Source organism: Rhinolophus ferrumequinum, chromosome 3, assembly GCF_004115265.2.
Source record: "Rhinolophus ferrumequinum isolate MPI-CBG mRhiFer1 chromosome 3, mRhiFer1_v1.p, whole genome shotgun sequence".
NCBI lineage: Eukaryota > Metazoa > Chordata > Mammalia > Chiroptera > Rhinolophidae > Rhinolophus > Rhinolophus ferrumequinum.
The window spans coordinates 68,462,738-68,486,973 of NC_046286.1; the positions used below are offsets into that span (position 1 = coordinate 68,462,738).

At 38.8% G+C, this 24,236-nt stretch overlaps 1 protein-coding gene across 1 annotated transcript in view; it reads left to right on the forward strand.

Moving 5' to 3' along the window:
* Positions 1-24,236, forward strand: part of SLC35F1 (solute carrier family 35 member F1) — a 386,453-nt gene that overhangs the window by 19,685 nt on the left and 342,532 nt on the right. The gene's annotated exons all lie outside the window — the stretch shown is intronic.

The window sequence follows — 24,236 nt, forward strand, 5'->3', positions numbered from 1 at the left end:
TTGATCTTGGGGACCTCACTTTTTTATCTGTTCACAGGTTGTTGTGAGAACGATGTAGCACTTAGAACAGCATCTGACATACAGAAAGTCCTCTTCAAAGTTATATTATTGTCATCATTGTCGTCATCATCATCATCATCATCATCGTCACTGGTAGATAAAAAGCCCAGGAAAAAATAGGGAAGAAGGAAACTGCTGAGAAAACGACATGAAATTAGTGCCCATGTCTGGTTTGTTTAGTGTTTTCTGCCCAGTGCCCAGCACAGCCTTTGAACATAATAGATTTTGATCACGCTTGTTTAATGAATTAATGATGTACTTATGGTGATCTGGGGAAGGAAAGGTAAGAAGGTCTAAGGTAGTTAGAAGCCCTATCTCCAAGTAAGCAAGAAGAAGGGAGACCAACGTTCGTTTAATTCGTCTCCGTAAATATTTTTCTAAACAATTTCTACCAGTTAGAAATCAACTTGAGTTAAATTTCATCTTTAAATACATCACCCAGGGAAAATTAAACCAGATTAGATCTATATCCTTTGCATGTTTGCCGCAAGGAAACCATAGTCAGTCCTAAGTGCAGTTAGGAGATGCAAACACATGTAAGGTTAGGTTTATGCTCTGAAGTGTATTTAAATCTAGTTAATCAGTTGTTATTTCAGTCAATTAGATTGCTTTCCTCTTAAGAACTGAAATCAGTCGAAGTGAAGGGTGGGATCATTACTTTAAGACATCTTTGGAACATGGGACTTTGGCCATGATGGCAAGTGTGCTGGCTTTTTACACTGAGGGGAAATGTACCACATGAAAACTGTGAGCATTTTGGGCTAGAGGAGAACAAACACACAAGAGTGGGAGACCCTCAGAGATCAACTTTGCTGTCTTTGAAGTATGTCTAGGACGCTCCAGCAGTGGGATCAGGCATCACTTCACTAGAAGATTTTCAGAGGCATACTGGTTGTTAATGTTTGAGAATGTATCTATGTGACAACTCTGAGAATTTGGACAAGTCATTTGACATATGTGGTCACCTAATCCCTGTCCAGCTCTTATGATATGTGATTAACATGACAATAAAGTCCAAAGACCTTCTGACAAATTAAATGACGTTTATTTCTAAAGCACATGTATTGTCTTCCTTCTTCATGTGCTGATACCTTAGAATAGAATGATAACTCAGACATTTCAGCAGTGGTTACAATGTGCTTGTGTCCTGGGGCCAAATAGCCCATGCAGAGAGCTTACAAATTAAAGATCCTGTGAGCTAGATTAGGGTTCCTTCAGGGAATTATTACCGTGTTTCCCCGAAAATAATACCTAGCCAGACAATCAGCTCTAATGTGCCTTTTGGAGCAAAAATTAATGTAAGATCCGGTATTGTATTATATTATATTATATTAAATTATATTATTATATTATATTATATAAGACCCCGTCTTATAGTACAATAAGGCCAGGTCTTTTATTAATTTTTGCTCCAAAAGACACATTAGAGCTGATTGTTTGGCAAGGTCTTATTTTCGGGAAAGCAGGGTAGATACTTCAGTCTATTTAGATAAGCCCTGCAAAGATGGACTCAAGATAACTTGACGAGTTATCTGCACTGGAGTAGAATAGATGTTAGCATGCATATTTTTTCTAAAAGCTTGTTAGCTTTTGAACTCCTGTTCCAGAACACACAAATGTGACACTTCGAGGAGCCGAATAGTTCCAGACGGTTGCTAACTGTGACAGCCTTTCTTTTCCATTCTCCAGCCTTTGTTGCATCACTAAGGCAGGATGTTTTATTCAATGTGAAGTGATGGAAACTTCTGCTTTATGGTATTATCAAAGATACGCCTACATAAAAAAGAGTAATGAAGTTCTTTGGCTTACATTCTTGATGTCATTTGTATTGCCTCTGTGCATGGTTGAGTGAGGCAGTTTCTATAGCTGCTGTAAGCAATAAGCCTCTAAGTGTTAAATGCTGACTCAACATAAGCATGTCTGCTGAAGAAGATGATTAACTTGAAGAGAAGCTAGCGTCAGCGGGAAGAAATACAACCACACATTCAAAAAGAATATAGAGTATTTACATGTGATATCTCCAGGAACCACTGCAAATAGAAAAAGTACAGTTGTGTTAGATGGATATGAGTATACTCGTTCTCTTCTGTCCTTGGTATTGAGGTTTTGCCCTCTCGATCTCTTATTGGTTCCCTCACTAGTGCATCCATTTCACTAATTGATTCGTATAAGCCAATTAGTTTTTGGCATTCTTCTGGACTCCAGGACCTGCAGATTGTTGTTGGTCTTGGGGTGGGCACAGGTCCCAGGTAGGCCCAATCAGATGGAAGGGAAGGACTTACATTTTCTTTCTCTGCTAGACTTGATCAAGGAAACAGCCATTTTGCTACTGGCTGTTACTATCAGCTACTTCCTGAGCATGAAGGAAGACAGCCGTAGGACGTTACTGATGCTGAGGACAGCAAAGCAGAAGGAGACAGAATACCTGGGTCCTTGAAGACAATATTGAGCAACTCCAGTGCTACATGCTTGAAACTTGCTCCGTCACTGGATTTTCATCATATGGGATAATAAATATCCTAACTGTTTAGGTCAGGTTGAGTTGGAATTTGTTTTACTTGTAGCTGGAAGCTTCCTTGACTGATACACACATCTCTCTTACTATGCCCTGAAAGTGATGACCTTCTATAAATACCATTTAGGGCTTATTCACCTCCTTCAGTATGGACACCTCTGCCAAGGAAGAGCAGGGCAGAAGTGGGGCGGATTGGTTTTCCCAGGATATGGTTGCATGCAGGGTAGAAGGAATGGGCTCTTGTGACTGGGGATGTCATGGATAGCCATACATGTGGCATCTTCGATAATCCTGAGCTGATCTAGAGTAGACAAATATATTGAGGAGGTTGGAATGCTTGTTGACAGGCTTCCCCATCATGTCATCCATTTATTCATTTATTTGATAAGCATTTATTTCAAGCCTGCTTTGTGCCAGGCTGGTGCTAGGCACGGGGTTTGTGAAAGACCTCAGAGTATAGTAGAGAACCATGGAGCACCTGATATAAGGGATTGCGGAAGGCATCTGAGTATGTGACAGCTAAGCTGACAACTGGAGAATAAGGAGGACTTAGCCAGTTAGCAAGAATAAAAAGAGGAGAGAGAGAGAGAGAGAGAGAGAGAGAGAATGTGTGTGTGGTGGGGGTGGTTGTAGGGAATGATGTTTTAGGCAGAGGAAGGAAAACATCAGAAGACTGTGAGTGGGTGAGAGCATGGTGCATGCTGGGAAATAAAATCCGTTCAGGTGGCTGCAGCTTTGTGTGAGAAGGAGAGAGATGTTAGATGCTGGGGCAGTAGGTAGGGGTCAGGGTCAGATCATTCAGGGCTTTGAGAGTTTCTTACGTTGTGTGTACTTTATCTGGGGAGCACTGAGCATTATTGGAGACTAAGCAGAAGAACATGACCAATTTACACTTTGCTAAGCTCTGGCTGCCTGCAGTATATATAGTGAATTGGAGTACAGCAAGGTTGGTTGTAAGGAGCCCAGCGAGGAGACAGTTGCAGAGGAGAAATGGAGAGCTGTGATGTACTCTTAACCTCTCCTTTCTACAACCATGGGTTTTGATTGTAATTACCACATAAGAGTAGCTCGATGGTGGTCAGTGTTCGGTGTTATTTGGTGTGACAACTGCATGACCTCAAACAAGTTACCTAAAGTCTCTGAGTTTTAGTTTCATGATCTGTGAAATTGCAATAAGAACACCTACTTCATAGGGTCATTGAGGAAGATTAAATAAAGGTCTGATATATTTACAGCTCTTGGCACCACGCCTGAAACAAGCTAACCAATATAATTACTGATACTTAGCCTGATCAGTATGTACGGAGGACGCCAACATGTGAAGGGAGAGGAAGAGCTTTCTGTCTGGGTTCCTTTGTGGGCTTGGGAGTTGAGAGTCCCATGAAAACCATGAAGCAAGTATAACTATGGTGCTGTCAGATTTTCACTGGAAGGAGGACTTGTGTTTATTGCACAGGCAACAAATTTCCATAATCCTTGCTCCTGGAAGGAGAAGTAGAAATCAGGACCAAAAACGACAAATAGAAGGTATGCTTATTTTTGGCTATGGAGAAGAGAGAAGTGGTGTTGAATTCATAGGAGAAGGCAAGAAGGAGCCCTGGTCCCGGAAGATGCTGGCAGCCAGGGCTTCCAAAAGACATGTGGCTTCTCGGCAGTAACAGAATTCTGCAGAGACACACCTGGAAGCTCTAGATGAAAGCAGGTGTATTTCTTTTGGAGGTGTGTATGTGTGTCTTTTTTTTTTTTTTTTTTAAATCATGTAGAACAGCTGCCATATAGCAGATATTGTATTCAACAAGTATTTTCTTTGGGAGCAGGACTTGTATTTATTGTATAGGTAAGAAATTTTGAGTTCTGGGGTCAGAATTTCTGCCTGAAGCATGGACACATGCTGGGTTGGATTCCCATTTGCCACCTACAAAGCAGCCTTGTATTTTTCTATTGCAGTCATTAGAGGAGCTAATCAGAGAAGCTAATCAATGGCTGATGAACTGATTCACGTAGATAGATTTCTCAAGCCAGAGTTGGAAAGGAAAGAATGGAGTTTTTTCCTTGGTCTGCGTAAGCAGCTATTTTTAGTCAGCAGGTGTTGCAGCTTTTCTGAGGCATTTGGCAGTGTTTTCTTCTACTTTTATTTCATCTGAAATATGTAACTTTTATCCCTTCCATTCCAGAAACATGCTGCTTTGTGAGTGTTTTCTGAATAGAAAAGGGGATTGTGGGAAAGAAAAATCAAGAAAAAATATGTGAAGTGCTTAGCATAGAACCTCGTCCCACAGTAAATGGGTAGCAAGTACTAGGAGAAGAGCTAGAAGTGCCATTCACAGAGTGTGGGTGGAGGAGAGAGATGGCAGGTGGACGCGCTCGCTGCTGCACACGGACGACATGTTTCAGCATCACTGGAGATAATGTATTGCTTTCAGCTTCCTCAGCCTGAATCAATTCCTGTGCTCAGAGCCTTGGCTTATAAGTTTAGGTGTCAGTACTTATTAGTTAGGGAGGAGCCAGTCGTTTTCTTTGTGTATTACTTAAGAACAAACAAATGCCTTCCACATCAGTTGGTGAAAACACAACGACTTAATGCTTTGAAACATGGGTCCTTAGGAGAACAGTATGATACACAGTCCTGAGACGGGAACTGGGCATCCAGAACAGTTATTTTCTATGACAAATTTCTAATCATACATTAGATTTATGCCAGAGATTGATAAAGTGTAAGCCACAGATATTTTCTATGTTCCTATGTTCCACTGTGAGATGCCATACTGAGGCTTTTGGTGAAGACAAGCCTGAAATTGTTTTGCTTTTTGGAGAACAATTGTGGAAGTCAATTAAATATACGAATGGCTTGCTTCAGTGAACTGTGTGTACGTCGTCTGCAGTTATGGATCATGTTCTGACCAATACTGCACAGGGATTGGGGGACAGCTAGACAAGTCATGATGATTGGATTAGCCCAGGTTCTCCAGAGAAACAGAGCCAATAGGGAATATAAATAAATATATAATATACAAAAAATATATACAGAGGGTGCCAAAAAAATGAATCCATGTTTTAAGAAAGGAAGACAACTATTAAAATTGTAATACAATGAATGACGCTAGCATTCATTTGATTAATGCCCTCTTTTGAGTGAACGTCGTACTACACATTGCTACCATAATTCAATTCAACTTCGAAATGTAATACATACATAACATCTCTTAACATGTGTACATTTTTTGGCACCCCCTGGTATGTACACATACACACAAGCAAGTCCAAAACCTGTAGGGCACGCCAATAGGCTGGAATCTCAAGCAGGATTTCTGTCACAGGCAAAATTCCTTCTCCAGGAAACCTGAGTTTTTGCTCTTCAGGCTTTCAAATGATTGGATGAGGTCCATCTTCTTTATTCAGGGTAATCTGCTTTACGTAAAGTCAACTGATTGTAAATGTTAAGCACATCTGTAAGTACCCTCATGGCAACATCTAGACTAGCTAGTGTTTGCCCAAATAACTGGGCATCATAACTTGCCAATGCCACACATGAAAGTGACTGTTACAATGAAGGTGATGATGACGATGGTGATGATGGTGATGATAATAATGTTTGTAGCCCTCAGACGTCCTGGCATTACCATGTACTAGTTACTGTGCCAGGTGCTTTACATATACCATCCTGTGAAATCCTCTTAAACCTTCATCTCCATTTAAAGATGAAGATGTTGAGTTAGAGAGGTTGCTAAATTGCCCGAAGTCACACAGATACTGAGTGGTATTGTTAGGGCTTGGTTCTGAAACCCTGTTATGTGGCGTTTTACGCAGCAGCTATAGTTGATGGTATTTTGTTTCCTCTCAGTGACAGAAACCTAACTCAAACTAGGATGCAATTTATTGCCTCATGTCCTCAGGAAGCCTAAGGTGACTAGCTTTAGGCACAACTAGGTCCAGGGGCTAAACCGATATTGTCAGGACTCTGCCTTTTGCACCGTCTGTTGGCTCTAATTATTTCCTCTTACCTTTATTTTATAGATAGGATCTCCCCATGAGGAAGGCAGGACTCAAATCCTCCGACTCAGCAAGTGCGATAGAAAGGGCTTTGCTCTTCCACAACTATATAGTAATTCCAGAAAGTGACTGGCCTTGATTGGATTATGTGCTGTTCCTGGTCTAAGCCCTAGGTCCAAACCGAGCAGCTCCATGGTTGGTACCACCAGGGTCTCAGGTCTAACTCTGCTTGGAGGGCTTGGGGGTTGGGGATCCAGGGCCTCGTGATGGAATGACACACTGGAACAGGTGGAGTGAGGGAGGGCTCTGCCACACTCAGGCCTCCCATTACCTACACGTCTGTCTCAGTGGATACATCCTTGGAAAAGAAACTTCCCACTGGATACCTCCTCAGACAGGACTGGGTGTGGCTGTTTTTATGTTTCCCAGTGGTCGAAGTACCTCAAAGCCATGTTGCGGGAACACTTTTTAGTGCCTTGTCCTGTTCTTTTTTTTCCCCCCACTTTCTCATAACACATTTAGGATTTAAGTAAACAATGTCTTACAAGAACGCATTTTCTATCATCTGAAGCTATCACAAGCCTTTAGAAGTTGCATTTCTTTTTTTCTTCAGTTAGACATTTATCATTTACATCCCTCACACAGTGTCAACCCCCCTCCCCCAGTGTAATGGCCCTGTCCTGTTCTAAAAGGAAGCCAGCGCCAAACTATTTAGAATTTAAATATGGAATTTAAAATTTCTTTCTCTGATTCAAAGCACGGGACCTAGGCAAACTTCTGTCTTAGCTTTAACACTTAATCAGCTTCTCAGTGGGTACCTGAACATCAAAGGCTATCTTAGGGAAGGTAATGGTGCCAACTAATACTCCTGTCACTTCATCTTTTCTAACGGCAGGTCACAGACTACCTTGTTGGTATTCCAGTCTTATCTTTCTACAGTCTTATCTTCCTTCTTAGGGGGCAGGGTCCAATCTTGTTTCTTTCAGTGACTCCCTACTGTCCCAGCACAGATTTCTGTCATAATGAGTGCTCAGTAAGTGCTTTTGAGCAAGTGAATGAATCTGAGTCATTATAGAATAAAATAATCCATTGTGTGCTGCACTCAGAGAGTTCTCCAGGGTAAATTTTTAAAGGGCCATGGCACGGAATAGGGGTTAAGGGCACTGGTCTGGGTCAAACTGCCTGGATTTGAATCCTTTACCCTGACCCTTTCTACGCTTCCATACCCTCATCTATCAAATGGTGATTATAATAGTACCAACCCCACACAGATCTTAGGAAGATATATTGTAAGCATCTGGCCCAGAGTTAGTATTCAATGAACATTAGCTATTGTAATTATTGTTGTTATTTGATGTTAGGTTACCAGGCCCTGTGTGAACCTGGCAAGAATTTGATTTATTTATGCTCATAATTGTGCCTCTATCACATATCAGAACTTAAGTCTACCTTTTCTTACATTGCAAAAGTAATGTCTTTCAAAAAAGTTTGCTCCTTTCCCTTTTGTTAATGCAATATAAGCATGTATTTCAATAAAGCTGTTACAAAAACAAACACATAAACAGATGAATGAACATAAAAAATACTAGTGTACAGGGGGTGGGTCTCTAAGGATCCCAGTCTCAGGAATTGAATGATAAAACTGAGGCTGGTTGGTTCTCCTTGATGATCCCCAAAGATGTTCTTCTTTAAGTCATCACATTGATTTTCAGGGCGCACGTGGCCCATTTCTCTTTAAGCTCACGGTCAATTAATAGCAAAACCCTACCATGGTCATTCTCATGTAGTTTGGTCACTTCCTGGCACATCATTTGGTAATCTTTACTTCCCAACTTCGGCCGAGTCACCCAGGGGGATTGTTCACCTTGCAGACAGATGTGATGAATGGTGAGAGTGAGGGGCAGGGAGGGCGGAATGTGCGTAGGCTTCTCTGGCGTTCTCTCTGGATTTCAGGGGGGAGGATGAGAATTGCCGGCAGAGGTCATTAGACTGGCTGCATACACCAGAGACAATGTATGGAGGCAGTTATCGCCTTAATTGTTGCTGTAGGCTTCTTAGAAACTATGGCTAAAGAGGTGCCTCCTGATCAGGTGGGAAAGTAACATTATTTTTTACTATTGTTGCCTAATATGTTTTCAGCTTTTTTCAACAGCTATTATCTCTGTTTCATAGAGAAGGAAGCCAAGGCATAAAGTAAATGTCTAACTAGTACATTGTTTGGTACACCTGAAACTAATGAAAAAAAATGTTTAGGATAACAGAACAAGTAGCTAAGTGAGACTTGAATTCAGTTTGGCTTTAGAGTTTGTTATCTTCACCATTGTACTATACCTACAAAGATGGCAAACAAACAAACAAACAAAAAGAACAACAAACAAAACCCCCCAAACAAACAAAAAAAAACCCTTTTAAAGCCTCTTGTGGTCTCTCCCCAGATAAATTAACTTTATGTACCCAAACCTAAGGTGGACAATGATAGATGAACCAAATCTTAGACAGATTCAGGTTTTTCTTCTGGCAAGACCTAGACATTCAAATGCTGATTTCTAAAAACTTACTTTGTGGTGTAATCTAGTGCTGTGTGAACCATGTCTTTTCAAGGATGGTTGGGAGTTTTCGGAAAATGAAAGATCGAATAGGACTTCCACAACTAGAGTAAGTGAGGTTGACCCACGTTTTCCTTTGGTGGCAGTGGGCAAATGTGAACTTTAGGAGACTCTTCTAATCCTGTTTCATGGGGATGCCAGGGCTGGACAAGCCATCAGTTTGCCCCGGGCCCATCCCCTACACTTCATGTCCCTAGCCTGCCTGCTGGCTTTCACAGAAGGTGCTGCACGGAGAGCCAGTGAGAGAGCCAGTGGTAACAAAACCAATTTCTTATGTCAACTTCACTAGTGCTCTAAGGGCAGGCTCAGAGCTTGTTCTACTTCTGCTTTCATGCTTCATAACTAGGAATTGCACAGAGTCGCCTACTGATGCTTGTGAAATGAGTATGAGGCACTTTGAGATATGCCAGGGAAGGGGATGCAGCACTTATTTGTTAATGATAATTAATGCCTCCTGCTTTTCACTGCTCAGAATGCCTCTTGGATGTTCATACAATGTTGGGCATTAAAAACCTTACATATTTATATCTTAAATAATATCTCAGTGCACGTACCATATTCAGTATTCAGGGTCCTCCTTTCTTCCTTCCAACAAAAGCAAGCCTGATGAAGCATTCCAAATTGTATTGTTTTGGAGTAGCAAATTATCTTTAAAACAACATTATACTTAAGGGACTCCCATTTTCTTTCAAGCGTGTATCTTTTTTTCTTTGATATGATGAAGGTATACTATACTCATAATATTTCTGAGTAAGCATGTATGTCTCATGATGTAGTGGTTGCCATAGAGATTAATCGCCTCCCAAAAAGAATAGTGGAGAATATAAATCCATGTAAATTACCCAGAACAGTAGTTAGAGCTGGCCCCCAACTCTGGGCACCATGGTTTATGAGGAATTTCAGCAAAACAAAAAGGAGGGAGGTATTTTCCTCTTCCTTGGAAAACTGGATGGAGAAAGCTGCTTTTGTGCTCTGATTGCTTGGCCTTCTCCCTTCTCCCTTGCAAGCGCCAGAAGGCTGTGGGGCAATGAGGCAGTCACTCTAGCTGACAGAGAGGGCTCTTGTGATAACTAACTGCAAAGTACACTTGGGCATGGCAGGGTCCATCACTCTGTGAATAATCTGCATTCAGCATCTAAATCGCCTGTACACTTTCTTGGAACCCAGTGCTCACTGCTCTGGCAGATGTTTTTCTGCTTGTCCTGACCTAGGTCTTCTTTCAAATTGAGGTGGAATTTACCACTGATTTCTAGTCAATGGGAATAACAAAAGTGGAAATTATTTTCAAAGGTTGACTGTTGAGCAGGGATCTGCTGAAACAGAGCAAGGCATTGTGGAAGGAAATTCATGAACCACAGAAAAATGGCTCAGAAGGGAGTGAGCATAAAGGGTGGTTTCCGAAATTTAACCTATGTTGAGCAGTGCCTTTAGAGTTTGCCTCTTAACCTGCTCCTTGTCGGTCAAAACCCTCAGCTTCCCACCTTTTCAAAGACAAGCTGCCCAGAAATGTGGTGCAGTTCGGTGTGGCTGGCATACAGAGCCATCCCTGATCGAAAGGATTTTTTATAGAAAAGCTAATGGAAACAAGTTAATATGGTAGAAGTGTTTTGACTAGGACAGTTCAAGGAATCATATTAAGAAGATATTTGGTGACTGTATTGGGGAGACAAATTTTAGTAAGAGATATCTGATAATTATTAAGGATACATTTTTAAATAGAATCAACAGTCACAAGGAGAAGCCTTAATCATTCGTGTTCAGTTTACCTCACTTTATAGAAGATATTTTCTTAAAAAGACACTTGTAAAGTGAATTCTGGTTTTAATAAATGTGAAGTTGCTTTTGGTAGAATCCATTTCCCCAATATGCAAATTAAAATTTATTAATTTTGGAAAATATTTGGTTGCACAAGAGTAAAATAAACTATTATATTTAATGGTTTCATTTAAATAAAAATGATTCTTTTCTGATATTGTTGTATAAAACAAATTTCAAGATATAAATTTTTTTTGTGCTTGACTCAAGAATAACATACACTGTTTAGTGTCATCATTTAGTCCTACAGTGCCTGCTAGCATGAAAACTCACTTAGCCACCCTCTGAAAATTTATACTCGAATTCTACACCAAGAAAACCTACCACTGTATTCCCCTGAGGAGATTTTACTCTCTGCAAATAGTCATGCCTTACTGCTTACCTCCTTTCAGTACCCCTTGTATTAAACAAGTTTGACTACAAGAAGAGATTTCTTGTTTTTTTCCAGCGTGTTGATCAATGTTAGAACTTCCAACTCTGAGATAAGATAAGACAGAGTAGCACAATTGGAACCCTATTGTGGACAGGGAGGGAAATTCAAGATCAATTACTATAATAATTGTAGCGTTTCTGATCAAAGCCAATGGAATTAGATTTTATATCATCTGTATCAGTACTGATCTCTTATAGGAAAGAGTTACCCCCTCAGCTTAACAATGTTCAATTAGACAGTTCCAATATCCATCACTGCAAAGTCAACCAGGCCACTGTGACTTCTCCCTCACTCCTCAAAAGTTGCTAACTAAGGATGTCACTACTGGACACAACACGATTGAGTTATAGGAACCAACACTTGATGAGCATCTGCCAAGTGCTAGGCTCTCTGCATCTGTTTTAACGTGCACAACAGCCTGTGCAGATGATCACTTACCGGATGGGTAGCCATTTTCAAGTCCATTTCAACAGATGATAAAACTGGGGTTCAGAGAAGTTACATAAGTTGTTCAAGCTCACAGGGATAGTACTGCAGTTGATATGCAAATCAAGATCTCTTTTATTACAAAGCCTTTGCTCCTTTTCTATCCAATAATTTTCGAGTGTTTTAAGTCAGTAGAATTCTTCTTTTTGTCCCATATGAAATCTTATTGGGAACAACATTATATCTAACTGTTCGAAGCAGTGACCGAATCAGACATGTACAGAGGGAGCCAAAAAAATGTATACATATTTTAAGAAAGGAAAAAACTGTAGTAATTGTAATAGTCAATATACACCGATAACAAAAGATGAATACAAGTCACGTGTGACTTCTGCAGTTACAAGAGGTGCTCATAGTGGTTACCATCAGCGTTAACATCTGACTATGGCGAACTATTGCTTGAGCACAGACAACATCTCTCAAAATGTGTGTACATTTTTTGGCACCCCCAGTATATTAGTCTTCATTATTTGGGGCACGCACATCTTTGTTGGTGGATGCCCTGAAGCATCTCATCAGAACCTTAGCATTCTGGGAGATCCTGGTGTAGGACCACTGCTCTGCAGCCTGCCTGCACCAGCCTAGAACAGTGCTAGGTCTGACAGGCTGGGAGACTGTGCAATTTAGGACATCATGCCTTTTTGAAATGCATCTTAAAATAGGCCAATAAATTAGGCGCGTGTGCAGTGAAGTTGCAGAGCTTTTTGACGCATCTCACATGAAAATAGTGGTTTCTGCAATCTAATTTAAATGTACCTGACATTGGGAAAACGAGGCACCATGGAGGGCATGAATTTAATTTTTATCATGTTTTCCCATCTGGTGAGTGGTGTTACTATTTGTGTCTCCTTTCTCAAGTGAACCTTTTTGCACCATGCCCATCTTTCTGTGAGTAACTGTCTAAGGTAGTTCAGGACAAGATCATAATTGTTTCAGTGTTAGTTACATTAAAGTTAAGTGAGAAAGTGAGGTGGGTCAGACACAAAATGGACAGTCAGGAATTCCAAGTGGTGCTCCTAATTGCTGCTGTGCCTTTGGAAAAAAAATCACTTATTTAGGATTGTGACTTTTAGCCTAATTCCAGGATAACGTAGTTTCTATCTTTAAATCTCTGTTTGCTTCTGAGAGTCCTTCTTGAAACTGTTAAGCTTTGAGATTTCAGAGCATTCTTTTCCCAGAGGAGGGCAATTCTTATTTCCCAGGGGTGACACTGGCCAGCAGAATTCAACAATGACTTCTGTTTTTCCTTTGGTCCTTTTCTGTTTCCCAAAGTTTCTCCCCTTCTCCTTTCATTGGGCCTGTAATACTTTTGTAGTCATCATTTAAAAAAAAAAAAAAAAGTATATATGTGTGTGTGTGTGTGTGTGTGTGTGTGTGTGTGTGTGTATATACACACACATATATATATAGTGATCAGAGAAGTCTGTAAAACTTAGACATATGTCTAAATAATTATTTGGAAAATATTGCTTACTCAGTAATTATCAAATTGTGTTTCATGTTTTCTTCATGAATTTATTTTTTATTTTGCTAAAGTACATTAATACATTTTTGGACTGGATATATAAGTGATAAACTTCCAAAGTTCTTGTATTTTAAAAAAAAAGTCTCTTTTTTCCTTTTGAATGCTAATTTGGCTGTGTCTAGGTTTTACGCTCAAATTTATTTTCTGTCAGAACTTTGAATACATTGTTCCATTTTCTTTCAGCATCCAGTGGGGCCCTTGAGAATTCTGAGGTTAAAATGAATCTTGTTCTTTTGCAGGAAACCTAATTTTTTCTCTAGAAGCTTTTAGAATCCTCTCTTTATCCTTAGTGTTGAAAATTTACCACAGTGTGTCTACATGTGGACTTCAAAATTCATTCTCCTGAGCATTTGATTGGTTCTGGAAATTTGAAGACATGTCTTCCTTTGATTTTGAGAAATGTTTTCTGTTCTTTATCTTCTTTGTTTGCAAAACTCCTAGCAAGTAGATGTCAGAATTTTAAACCTCTCTCTAATCCTAAACTTCTCTCATCTACCTTCCATTTTTTATGATCCTCTGCAATGTCTTTGGGAGAATTTTTGGCTTGATCTAACTTGCTAATTCATTTTTAAAGTCAGTGTCCATTTTGCTAATCAGTAAATCTATTGACTTAAAAATTTCTGCAATGATATATTTATTTCCTAAGAATCTCAAAATTTTTTTCATACAGTCTAATCTTTTTCTTGGATGCAATAATCCTTATTCATGTGAGGATATTTATTATACCATCAATTTTCAGTTTTCACAGTAGTTATGCTCTATACAGTCAATGTGAATTAATGAATGAGCAAATACTGATTAGTGAATATCGAGCCATTGTTCCTAAGGGAAATACAGGATTAGGCACCTGTGAACTTCTGGTCATGATGTTTTCATCACCTGATGAATACAAAACCTTCTTTTATGTGCATTTTTGTTGAAGACAATTTCATATATATTATTGATTCATAGACATCAAACTTACAGCCAACAGTACTACAACTCATGCCTGAATGACGCTTATCTAACACATCTATTTTCTCTGTAAAGCACACCATAAGCTTCTGGTTTAGGAACACAAGGCAGCACTTCAGTGCTACACATGGGGACATTTGAAACAGCCAAATCACCACCAGGAAGCTCAGACATGCTAAAAACATGGCACTAAATACACCCTGAAAAGGACTCTTGTTTACAGTATGAGAGCTGGAACGTGGAAGTAGAACATTGCCTTGTGTTGACCTGGTTTGAACATCAGGCAACTCAACATTTTCACCGCTTTGCATTCGAGTATGTCTGGGATTGACCTTGACAGCACCATTAATTTGGGGGTTGCAAATAAATTTTAGTGAGTAGTTGAATTCACACATGTGAAATCCACAAATAATGTGGATCAACTATAGTTCTTTCAAAGTCATCTTCTCTCTGTTTTATTTACATCTGTTTCTTTAGATGTTTGTAGTTCTTTTTGTTGAATTTCATGCCCTAACTTGTGGGGTTGGTTTTCTGGAGGTTTTGGTAAGTCTTGTGTATGTTCATTTTTATATTTGAGACTCCTTGTTCACGTATCTGTAAATAATGTTTCTGTTTAAGAAAATCTGCCTTCAATGTTGGAAGGGGAAAGCTGGAATATGCTCCCAGGTGTGCTGTTCAAATGCTCCTCTTCTGGATATGGTAATTCTCTGTTCCTTTTGGGCAACTTGATAATCTAAGTCCCTCTCCAGTCTACTGTCCTCACGTGGTGGCCTAGGCCTGTGTGTGTGTGTGGGGGGTGCTGCTGCTACTGCTGGTGGTGGTGGTGGGGTCATGGAAGGTGGGGCAGTGGCAATTCACCAGTCAATTCCTGAGACAATTTCCTCAGGAGTCATTCCTGCTACCTGTCTGGCATCTCTGAGGTTTGAGTGTCCCAGAGTTGCTCTCACCTTTGCAATTGATTTCTTCTCCATGTGACCTGGGGTGTGGTTTGCCCCATCAATATGATTCTGTTCTTCTTATTTCTGAAAATCCGCAAAATTCTGTCCATCAGTTCTACCCATTCTTGTTTTCCAGCACTGTTGTAAATTTATGCTTTTTAAAAACAGATTTTCTGGTATTTTTTGGCAACTGAGTTGGAAGTTGATAAGCATAAAGGCTTAGTCTGTCATTTTCATTGAATTCCCTGCTATTTTAATTAGAAAAAAGTACAGTTGTTTAAAGAAAGCTTTACATTTTTCAAATGTTTCAGAAAAAAATGTCCCAATTCTGAATTTCAAGGCAGGATTTGTATGGAATCCTTTATTGATTGATCATGTAGGCATCTAAGAACATATGAGTAGATTCCAATTTATTATTGTTGCTGCTGTATTTATTACTGTGTGGATTATTTTTATTTTCATAATTGCTCAAAGTAAAAATGTATATAAATAACATTTTTATATGAGAAGCTTCTGTGCTCTAACACACGTGTGTCATAGCAGTGAAGCTTGGTACTTTATGGTCATTATCTCATTTAATTCTCACAGAGGTCCTATAACATAGTGGTTGTCATTCTCATTTCGAGGATGTGGAAACCAGGTTCACTGTCTTTAACTTACTTGTGGGTGCCAAAGAAGTAGTGACACTGAACTGACCTGACAGCTCTCTGGCTCCAAATTCATCAATGTAGCGTACTCTTATGGAAGATTGGTGCTTGTTCCACAGTGCTAACTATTAGCTCTCTGTGCATGTGCTCATGCACATAAAAATCGGGCTGATATGCAATGCGTAATGAGAAATTGGATCTATATTGGCAGAATTGTGTGGCAAACATTTAGGCATATGCTACAGCCTTCTGTTATTGGAGTCTTCTTCTTTTGCATGTTACAGGAATAACCGTTTAAAAGTTCATCTTTCTAAAAACAAATTAATGATCAATTTAGTGTCATTATCAAGCATTAAAAATTCTTTTCCAATTTAAAGTATAGCAATCAAACATTTATTTAAGGGAAATAATTCTGCTCTCCCTAGGGTTTTTCACTTGAATAAACAGATAATAAATCAAGAAATATTGTACACAGCAGGCCTGTAGCTCAGAATAGTTCCAGAATTCTCCCAACATCTATACTGCAAAACCAAAGAGGAGTTACTTAAAGATTGAATTTAAGTTGAAAAAAAATACTGCTGCTTTTAGCTGTAGACATAGTGAATCTATTGGGCAAAAGTAAGAAGGTCCCAGTTTCTAACTTCTGCATTTTGAGTCGTTAAATTTAGAATGAAGTCAAATTTAGAATTCCTTGAGAACATGGCCACATGCTACAGCTTCTAATCTCCTCGCCCTCCAGTTTTTGATGGATTGGATTGGAAAAAAAGAGTTAGCTCTCACGCACAGATTTTAAAGACATAATTTCCTCTCTGTGGGTCAGTGAAGCATTTTTAGACACTAGTCCAATTCTCTGTGACATAAAGTGACATAAAAATTAAATACAAGCCTAAGAAAATCAGGCTTTGGGCAACAGGCCTAAAAAGTAACCTAAGTGTTCCGTGACTTCCCTATCTCTTTACTTAAAAAAACTGTTTTTGTCGGGTTAAGGGAGGAGATGATTTGTTGAAATCCAAATGTCTTTATCTCTGCCAAATACTAGTTGCTCATCTGTTAGTGTAAGTCATCTGAGAAACATTACAGAGAAAAAGTATCACTGAAATTAACTTGGATAAGTTTGTTTCACAGGACCAGAAAAAGAAAGTCAACTCTCAGGATTTTGGTTAGTACTACTACACTAGATCATGGGTTCCTTAATACCCGCAGGAGGAACTTCGTTAACAAGAGGCGGCCATTGTGTTGTTTGCATTTGATGAGATCCCACTAAGACTACAGGCTCTCATGGCATGAGAGCCAAGAGCTGAAGGGGAGTGTGGGAGCAATCTTTGCTGTAATGCTGCTTTGTAATGCTAAATCTCGCTGTTCCAAATCTCTGCTTGTTCTGATAGAAGCTCCAGTCTCTTCTGATAAACTTCCCAAAGGTATCTCACATGCCTCACAATCAGCCAAGAGCCCTCCTGCTGCTGGCTTCCTGGTCCATTCTGCACGGCACTCCCTGCCCCTCTACCTGCTCTGTTTCCCTGACTGGCATATGCTCAGCCAGAGGAGCAGATTCCTGATGAGTCATTAAGATTCCTTCTGACAAGCTTCAACCTGCCCCAATACTTTGACCAACTCTTGGGCAGTGCGAAGGAGGATGTTTCCTCCTGTTGGTAATGCTCAATAAAGAAGGTTCCAAACTGTGGCGAGTGTTTAGTGTGATGGCTTTGCCAGGTCACACTTAGTTCTTTTCCTGCTGGGATTTGTACATATCTCCAGGTAGCTTTGTATGTACCAACTTACTGAATGGTACATTCATAATTGGGTCTCCCCCTGACCCTCAGGCCCCTCGGCTTACCGTGTTAGACAGCTTCTGCACTTAAAATGGATTTTCTTTTGTAGCCAGTCCCCACTGTCCTGCCTGAACCTTAGCATCCATTCCGTTTACTTCCAAAGTTCTACCAGATGTGCCTGTATATGTTCTCACTTTAAATGGAGACCTGATTCGAGTGTTTTCCCCCTCCCCACCAGAAGGCACTCAGCCCTTATATAAATCAGAGGATGCAAACAGGTACTTTTGGAACAAGTATCACTTAGCTCTACTTCCCAGGTGGATCTGAGTCGCACATCAGTTCAGCCAAGTACTGCGTGTAATTTTTGCGTTTCTTTCTTCCCCCCACGGTCACTTCCTCTGGTACTTTCATGTTCAAACAGCAAGTTACAGTTTGCTAAGATTACGTGGGCATTTGGACCTTGATCTTCCACAATGCCCAGTTCACCTTTAAACTTTTCTGACACCGACTGAAAGTTATTCAAAAATTTTTGGAGCCAATTGGAATCCAAAGTATTGTCATCCCCTAAGTTTCCTGAAAAGTACCGGATGGAACGGACTTATAGTGTATAAACCTGGAAATATAACAGATATTCTACTATGGAGTTTGTGGAAGAGGAAAAGGATTAGGGAGGAGATGATTTATTAAGTAAGTGAAAGGTTGTACTTATGTTCACATTTCTTTCTTTTTTTACTTTAAAATTAGGAGAATTCTCCTTTTAAATTAGCCAGGAGAGGCAGGACCAAATAAAGTACAGGTCATTGTATCACTGTTTCCTGGTGGGGTAAGAGGGGACAGAGGGGTCTCAGACACCTCTCCTCAGGTTCCACAGCCCCATGGTCCAGTCCAACATAAAACGGACAATTAGCAAAAGGAATGAGCCTGCGCCATCTCAGGTGTCTGCCGACCGGGCCAGGAGCACACAGCGAGTGCTCTTTAAGTCACCCTTTCCCCTTTACTCTGCTGATTGAGGAGGCCCTGCTGGCAATTAGCCAGGGCAATCTAACCAAGCAGGAAGTGGGCAATGGCACGGAGGAAGTATGCAGGGAAATCGTTTTTCATTTCAAAATGAGTGCAGTAGAGGAAGAGAGATACATAAGGGCACATAGGACTTTTCTAGGCTCATTACTTTTGATCTCCTATAAATCAATTTGCTGACTACTCAGAGGGACAAAAAAAGATGCAACCTCTATTGACCATCAAGAGAAGGCGCAAGGTACTTCCTGTTGAAATGTTGGTGGAGGATGGAGTTTTCTTTTATCTCTGAGGGTCATCTGGAACATTTCATCTATGCTAAGGCTATATTTATTGTCTTTGTGTTTCTTTAGATTGTGTCTCAGCATCTGTAAAGTTTTCTTAGAAATCCAATAATGACAGCTTGCCTTTGTACTCATAAGGTGCTCACTGACCTGAAGGCAGGTCATCGAATTTGATCCCTTGTCATGGTTTCTCTCCCTCCATATTTTAAGAACTTGTGCCCACAGGTTGGGTATTCTATTTATATTTGATTTTAAGAATCTAGACACATCTTTCTGATTTATAAATTCCATGTTAAAGAAAGTGTTTCCTAAAACAAAATGAAAGCTCCAGTCAGTACCTCTTGAGAAATTCTGTATTTAGAATCTTATTTTCAGGCTTTTATGCTTCAGGTGAGAAAACATATTGAAAAGACTTTCTGCTATTTTAAAATGTTTAGAAGCAAATTCGTTTCACCACATTGTTTATATTCAAAGTAAAGCCCTAACTGTCTTCATTCTTCTGTTTCTATGATCAGGCAGGAAGGTTTGTAGACTAGGGGTAATATCCTTAAAGTCAAAACCAAGTGTAACATAGTAAAGCCAGTAACAACTACCACACTGATGACCCTTTAAGTAAACCAAGAATCATAGAGATGTCAAGAGGTGCTCATCTGGTTGTGAAATGCCTACTTATCTTTTTTTTTTTTATTTAAATTTATTGGGGTGACAATTGTTATTAAAATTACAGAGATTTCAGGTGTGCAATTCTATATCACATCATCTATAAGTTACATTGTGTGTTCCCCACCCAGAGTCAGTTCTCCTTCCATCACCGTATATTTGATCCCCCTTACCCTCATCTCCCACCCCCAACCCCTTTACCCTCTGGTAACCGCTAAATTACGTTCCCCAGATTAATTTTCAAACCCCGTGGCCATCCTGTGGTCACCGACTGCCCTTCAATCCCTTCACCCGCCCCCCCCCCCCCGCCCATCTAGCAAACCTCAGTTTTTAAGCCAGTGACTTTCATTCCTTTCTTTCATACAATATTCTATTTGCTATTGCAAATTATTGATTTGTTTGCCAATAATGTAACAGATTAACTTGCAATTTAGAAACAAATTCATTTCATGGAGTGAGTTGTTCAGGTACCACTGAAGATTTGAGCTTCTATTTAAGCAACCATGTGTATTTTATTCTATTTCTTGTTTACTTGAGGCTTTTCCGAATGAAAACAGACTTCCCCCCCATTGAAATCCATACCCATCCATATCTGAGAAACACTCATAAAATTAACATGACTCAATAGTTATTGAGTTATTGTTGGTCACGTAGGAGTTAGCTAAGCACATTTTCTTCTTCATCATCGTATCGTTTTATAATAGTTACCTTATATTTGAATATCTGCTATGTGCCGAGCAAACTTCAAGGATTCTCAAGATCATAAGCATTATCATCAAAGAGGAGAATAAAGTGACAGAAAGGCCAACATGTGTGTTTCATAAAAATGATCATTTAATCCTCTCAACACTTTGAGGTATCATGTCTTTTTACAGCTGTTGGCACTTTCCAATAGTGCCTTAGTCACTTGTTTAAAATCACAGAGCTAGTAAGTGGTGTATTGAGGACTTGAGCTCAAATCTCACTGACATCAACGTGCCTGTTCTCATTCTGGGATTTGGACCCAATTCTATTGTTGTTACAGAATATGAATATTTAAGAATAATTATGTAAGCACTATGAGTTTAGATAGTCTAACCATCCAGGAAAAAAGAAGAGGGAGAACAATGATTTATATTTGTTGTCCAGAGATCAACACCAGAGTTTGATACAGAAAGTTTTGACCCTTTATCATATTCATGACTTCATGTTAGGAATATTAAATTTTTAGTAATTAACATTGATTAATATTATTCTTTTCTAGAAGCAACTTCCATTCACACAGAACAGCTCATTCCATTTTTTAAGTCTATTTTAAAACTTTTACTGAAATTAATTTCATTGGGTTACTTATGTTTTGCATAATTTTTAAAGCAATGATTTAAGGTATTTTTTTCAGCTTTCTGATATATATTAGAGTGTTAGTGATTATAGTTTCTGTTACTGAAGTTGTAATTTTACAAAGTCAAAACTTCTTAAAATTTTACCAGGAAGACTTAATTCTTCCATTGATAGTTAGCCGTTGCCAGTTTTGTGTTGATTATTTCTATTCAATCTCTTTTTCCAACTTGTGTTTTGTAGTTATCACTGTCATTAGCAAGATGATATATGTGGTTTTAGCTATTGTGATTTTTGTTTCATGTTATTTATCATTACTAGTAATGCATTAATGTAGACGTGAATAAAAACCTATTGTTTTTATTTCTTTTTTAACCAATCCATGAGAAAATTATGATCAGTTTCTCTTAATCCACAATTTATCCTTTGTCAAAATACCACACCACTCTCAAATTCTTTCAGTTCTAACACAATCAATAGTCAAGTGACTCTAGGACAGCTTTTCCTGTTAAATGTACTAATCTTGTTATCGATCCATTTTGGACTGAGTCTTGCAGATACTGTCAATGGATTTCTACAATTCAGAGTGCTTTATTTCAAATTCCATTTGAATGTGATATGTGTATCTCTAACCAAATTCTTTGATAAATCATTACATCTGATTGATATTTCATGTTGGGACCATATCTGTGGAGGTACCCCAAACACATATTATGAACCAGTTTAAAAGACATTGTATTAATAGTTGTTCTCATAGATTAACTTGTTAAGATGTCCAATGAAGCTCTAGCTTATAATTTGAAATTTAGCAAAGTGACACAATTATCTCCTCTGCATAAGCAAAACATATATAATAATATGTGCTGTTAATGTTATCTGCTGCAACTTTCAGTGGGTTTAAAAAAACTGAAAATTTTAATGTCATTGAAAATTGAATAGATTTAATTAATGCCACTTAAGACAATGGACATTGATGTCAGTGTGAAATTTTGTGCAAAATTCTTTTTAAGCATACATTAGTAGTAGACCAGAGATAATTGAAATCATCTTATAATGGAAATTACCTAAATTTTTGCCAAAAGAGTTGACTTTATTTTAAGTATTCTATCAAGGAGAAATCTTTTCATTAAATTATTGCAGTGAACATGAAGACTACTGGCCAGATCCACATACAAGAAAGGCCATCCCATATTTGTAGGTCTAAAAATATTCTTGAACCCTTGGTTTGTTTCAAATCATTAATTTTACTGCTACTGGAAGTAGTTCCTTTAGCTTTACATCACTTTTTGTCATACATCTGCCTGTAGTTGTTTCCCATTTAATTCCCTCTCATGTGGTCTGATAATCATAAATCTGAAATAAAGATTGGACTATATTAGCATCAGTCATGGAAACACAAAATCTGGCAACAACACTTCCATGAGAATCTTACTTCACTGTCCACAGATCCATTCTCTTCAGGGAGATGTGAAGCCTAGCTTTGCAGGTGTGAGAAATGCACTAAAAATTGATGCTTTCATTGTTGTTTGTTTTTGAAAAGCAGAATAAGTGGCCATCACAAGATAATTTTATGCAATTTTATCTGATACTGTGTTTCCCTGAAAATAAGACCAGGTCTTACATTCATTTTTGCTCCAAAAGACGCTTTAGGGCTTATGTTTAGGGGATGTCATCCTGAAAAATCATGGTAGGGCTTATTTTCTGGTTAGGTCTTATTTTGGGGGAAACACAGTAGTTGTGTTGTTCTAATTTGTGCTTGTTATTTAAAAACAAAACATGAACAATTCTATAATTGAACTTAGTTCAGTTCTCCTGTCTGTTATCACTTTGCTTACCGTGTGCTATCTGTATACATTATTGCTAATTCAAAGACCATTAGAAAGGAAAGGATAAATGATCTGGGTGAGAGAAGGGACAAATTATCTCTGAGGTCAAAGTTGTGAGGTCAGATATCCTACTTCATTGCCAAATGTAGCATAAATTCTGTTGTTGGACTCTAATTCAGAGCCATGCTACAATTGGAAAATACTATGAATAGCTGAAAAGTTCAAAATGTAGTGAAAAAAATACTGAGTAAGTTTAATATACTGACAAACTAGTTATAATTTTGTTTTATTTTATGAAAAAAGTTTTCAAATTTGTTTCTTGAGATCCGCCTCTACCGACAGACACACACATATAAACACACCCACACGGTGACAATATATTCTAAGTGTAAGCACATGGTAAGTATTTGTTGATTTGTTTCGGCTTACTTTACTGCCATCTTTATGGGTGCATCTGTTCTAGAGAAAGAATGCCTACATACAAACAAGGCAAATTTAACTAAACTTTTCGGGATTCCAGTTTTAAAGAGTAATTTGTGAGAAGTTTTTGAGATGTGATTCTTATTTCTGTAGGAAGCTATTCTTACTATTAATTTCAATTATGCTGTTTAATCTGTGTTTTTACTATTTTCCTACATGGTCTGGATTGTTGAAAAAATGTAGCTGGATCTGCCTCTGACAAGATACAGCAGATGTGCGAGTTGGAAGGCAGAGCTGAGAAATCCCTCTTGGCAGGGCCCTTGGGCGAGCTGCCAGGGCTCCGAGCACCGGCCCGGTGAATCCCCAATGCCGCCCAGTCTCAGTCAGGGTGCACGACTGATTCTCCTTAAGTCAGGTGTAGACAGGTTTGTCCCTATTTAGAAAGATCTACCACAATTAGAGGATATGTTTCTCCTTGTTTGAAAATTTTTTCACATGTAGTCAAAGATTTACTGTTTTTTTAGTACTTTCTGTATACATTGTGTCACTTGATGCTCATAACCTCCTGTACAGTAGACAAAATTTATTACCACATTTTACATATGAGAAGACAATTATTTAGAATATCAGAATAACTGATTATATCAGTTACATATATGATAATATATATATTATATATACTATACATACATACATGTACATACACATATATATGTGTATATATATATATATATATATATATGTAAAATAGTCTTCACAGCATTTCTGAAAAATAAAAGTTAACTGCTCATGATTATTTTAGAGGGCATTGCAAATGTTTAAGACGATCACTTCTTAACAGCTAGAAGCAGCATCTTTTTCCCCATTCTCTAGTTTTTAAACCTACAAGTAAAGGCATGTTTCCAGTACTGCCGGCTTAACGCGACTGCTGTCTTTTCAGCATCGATACCATACTTATTCTATAATAACTGCTGTGT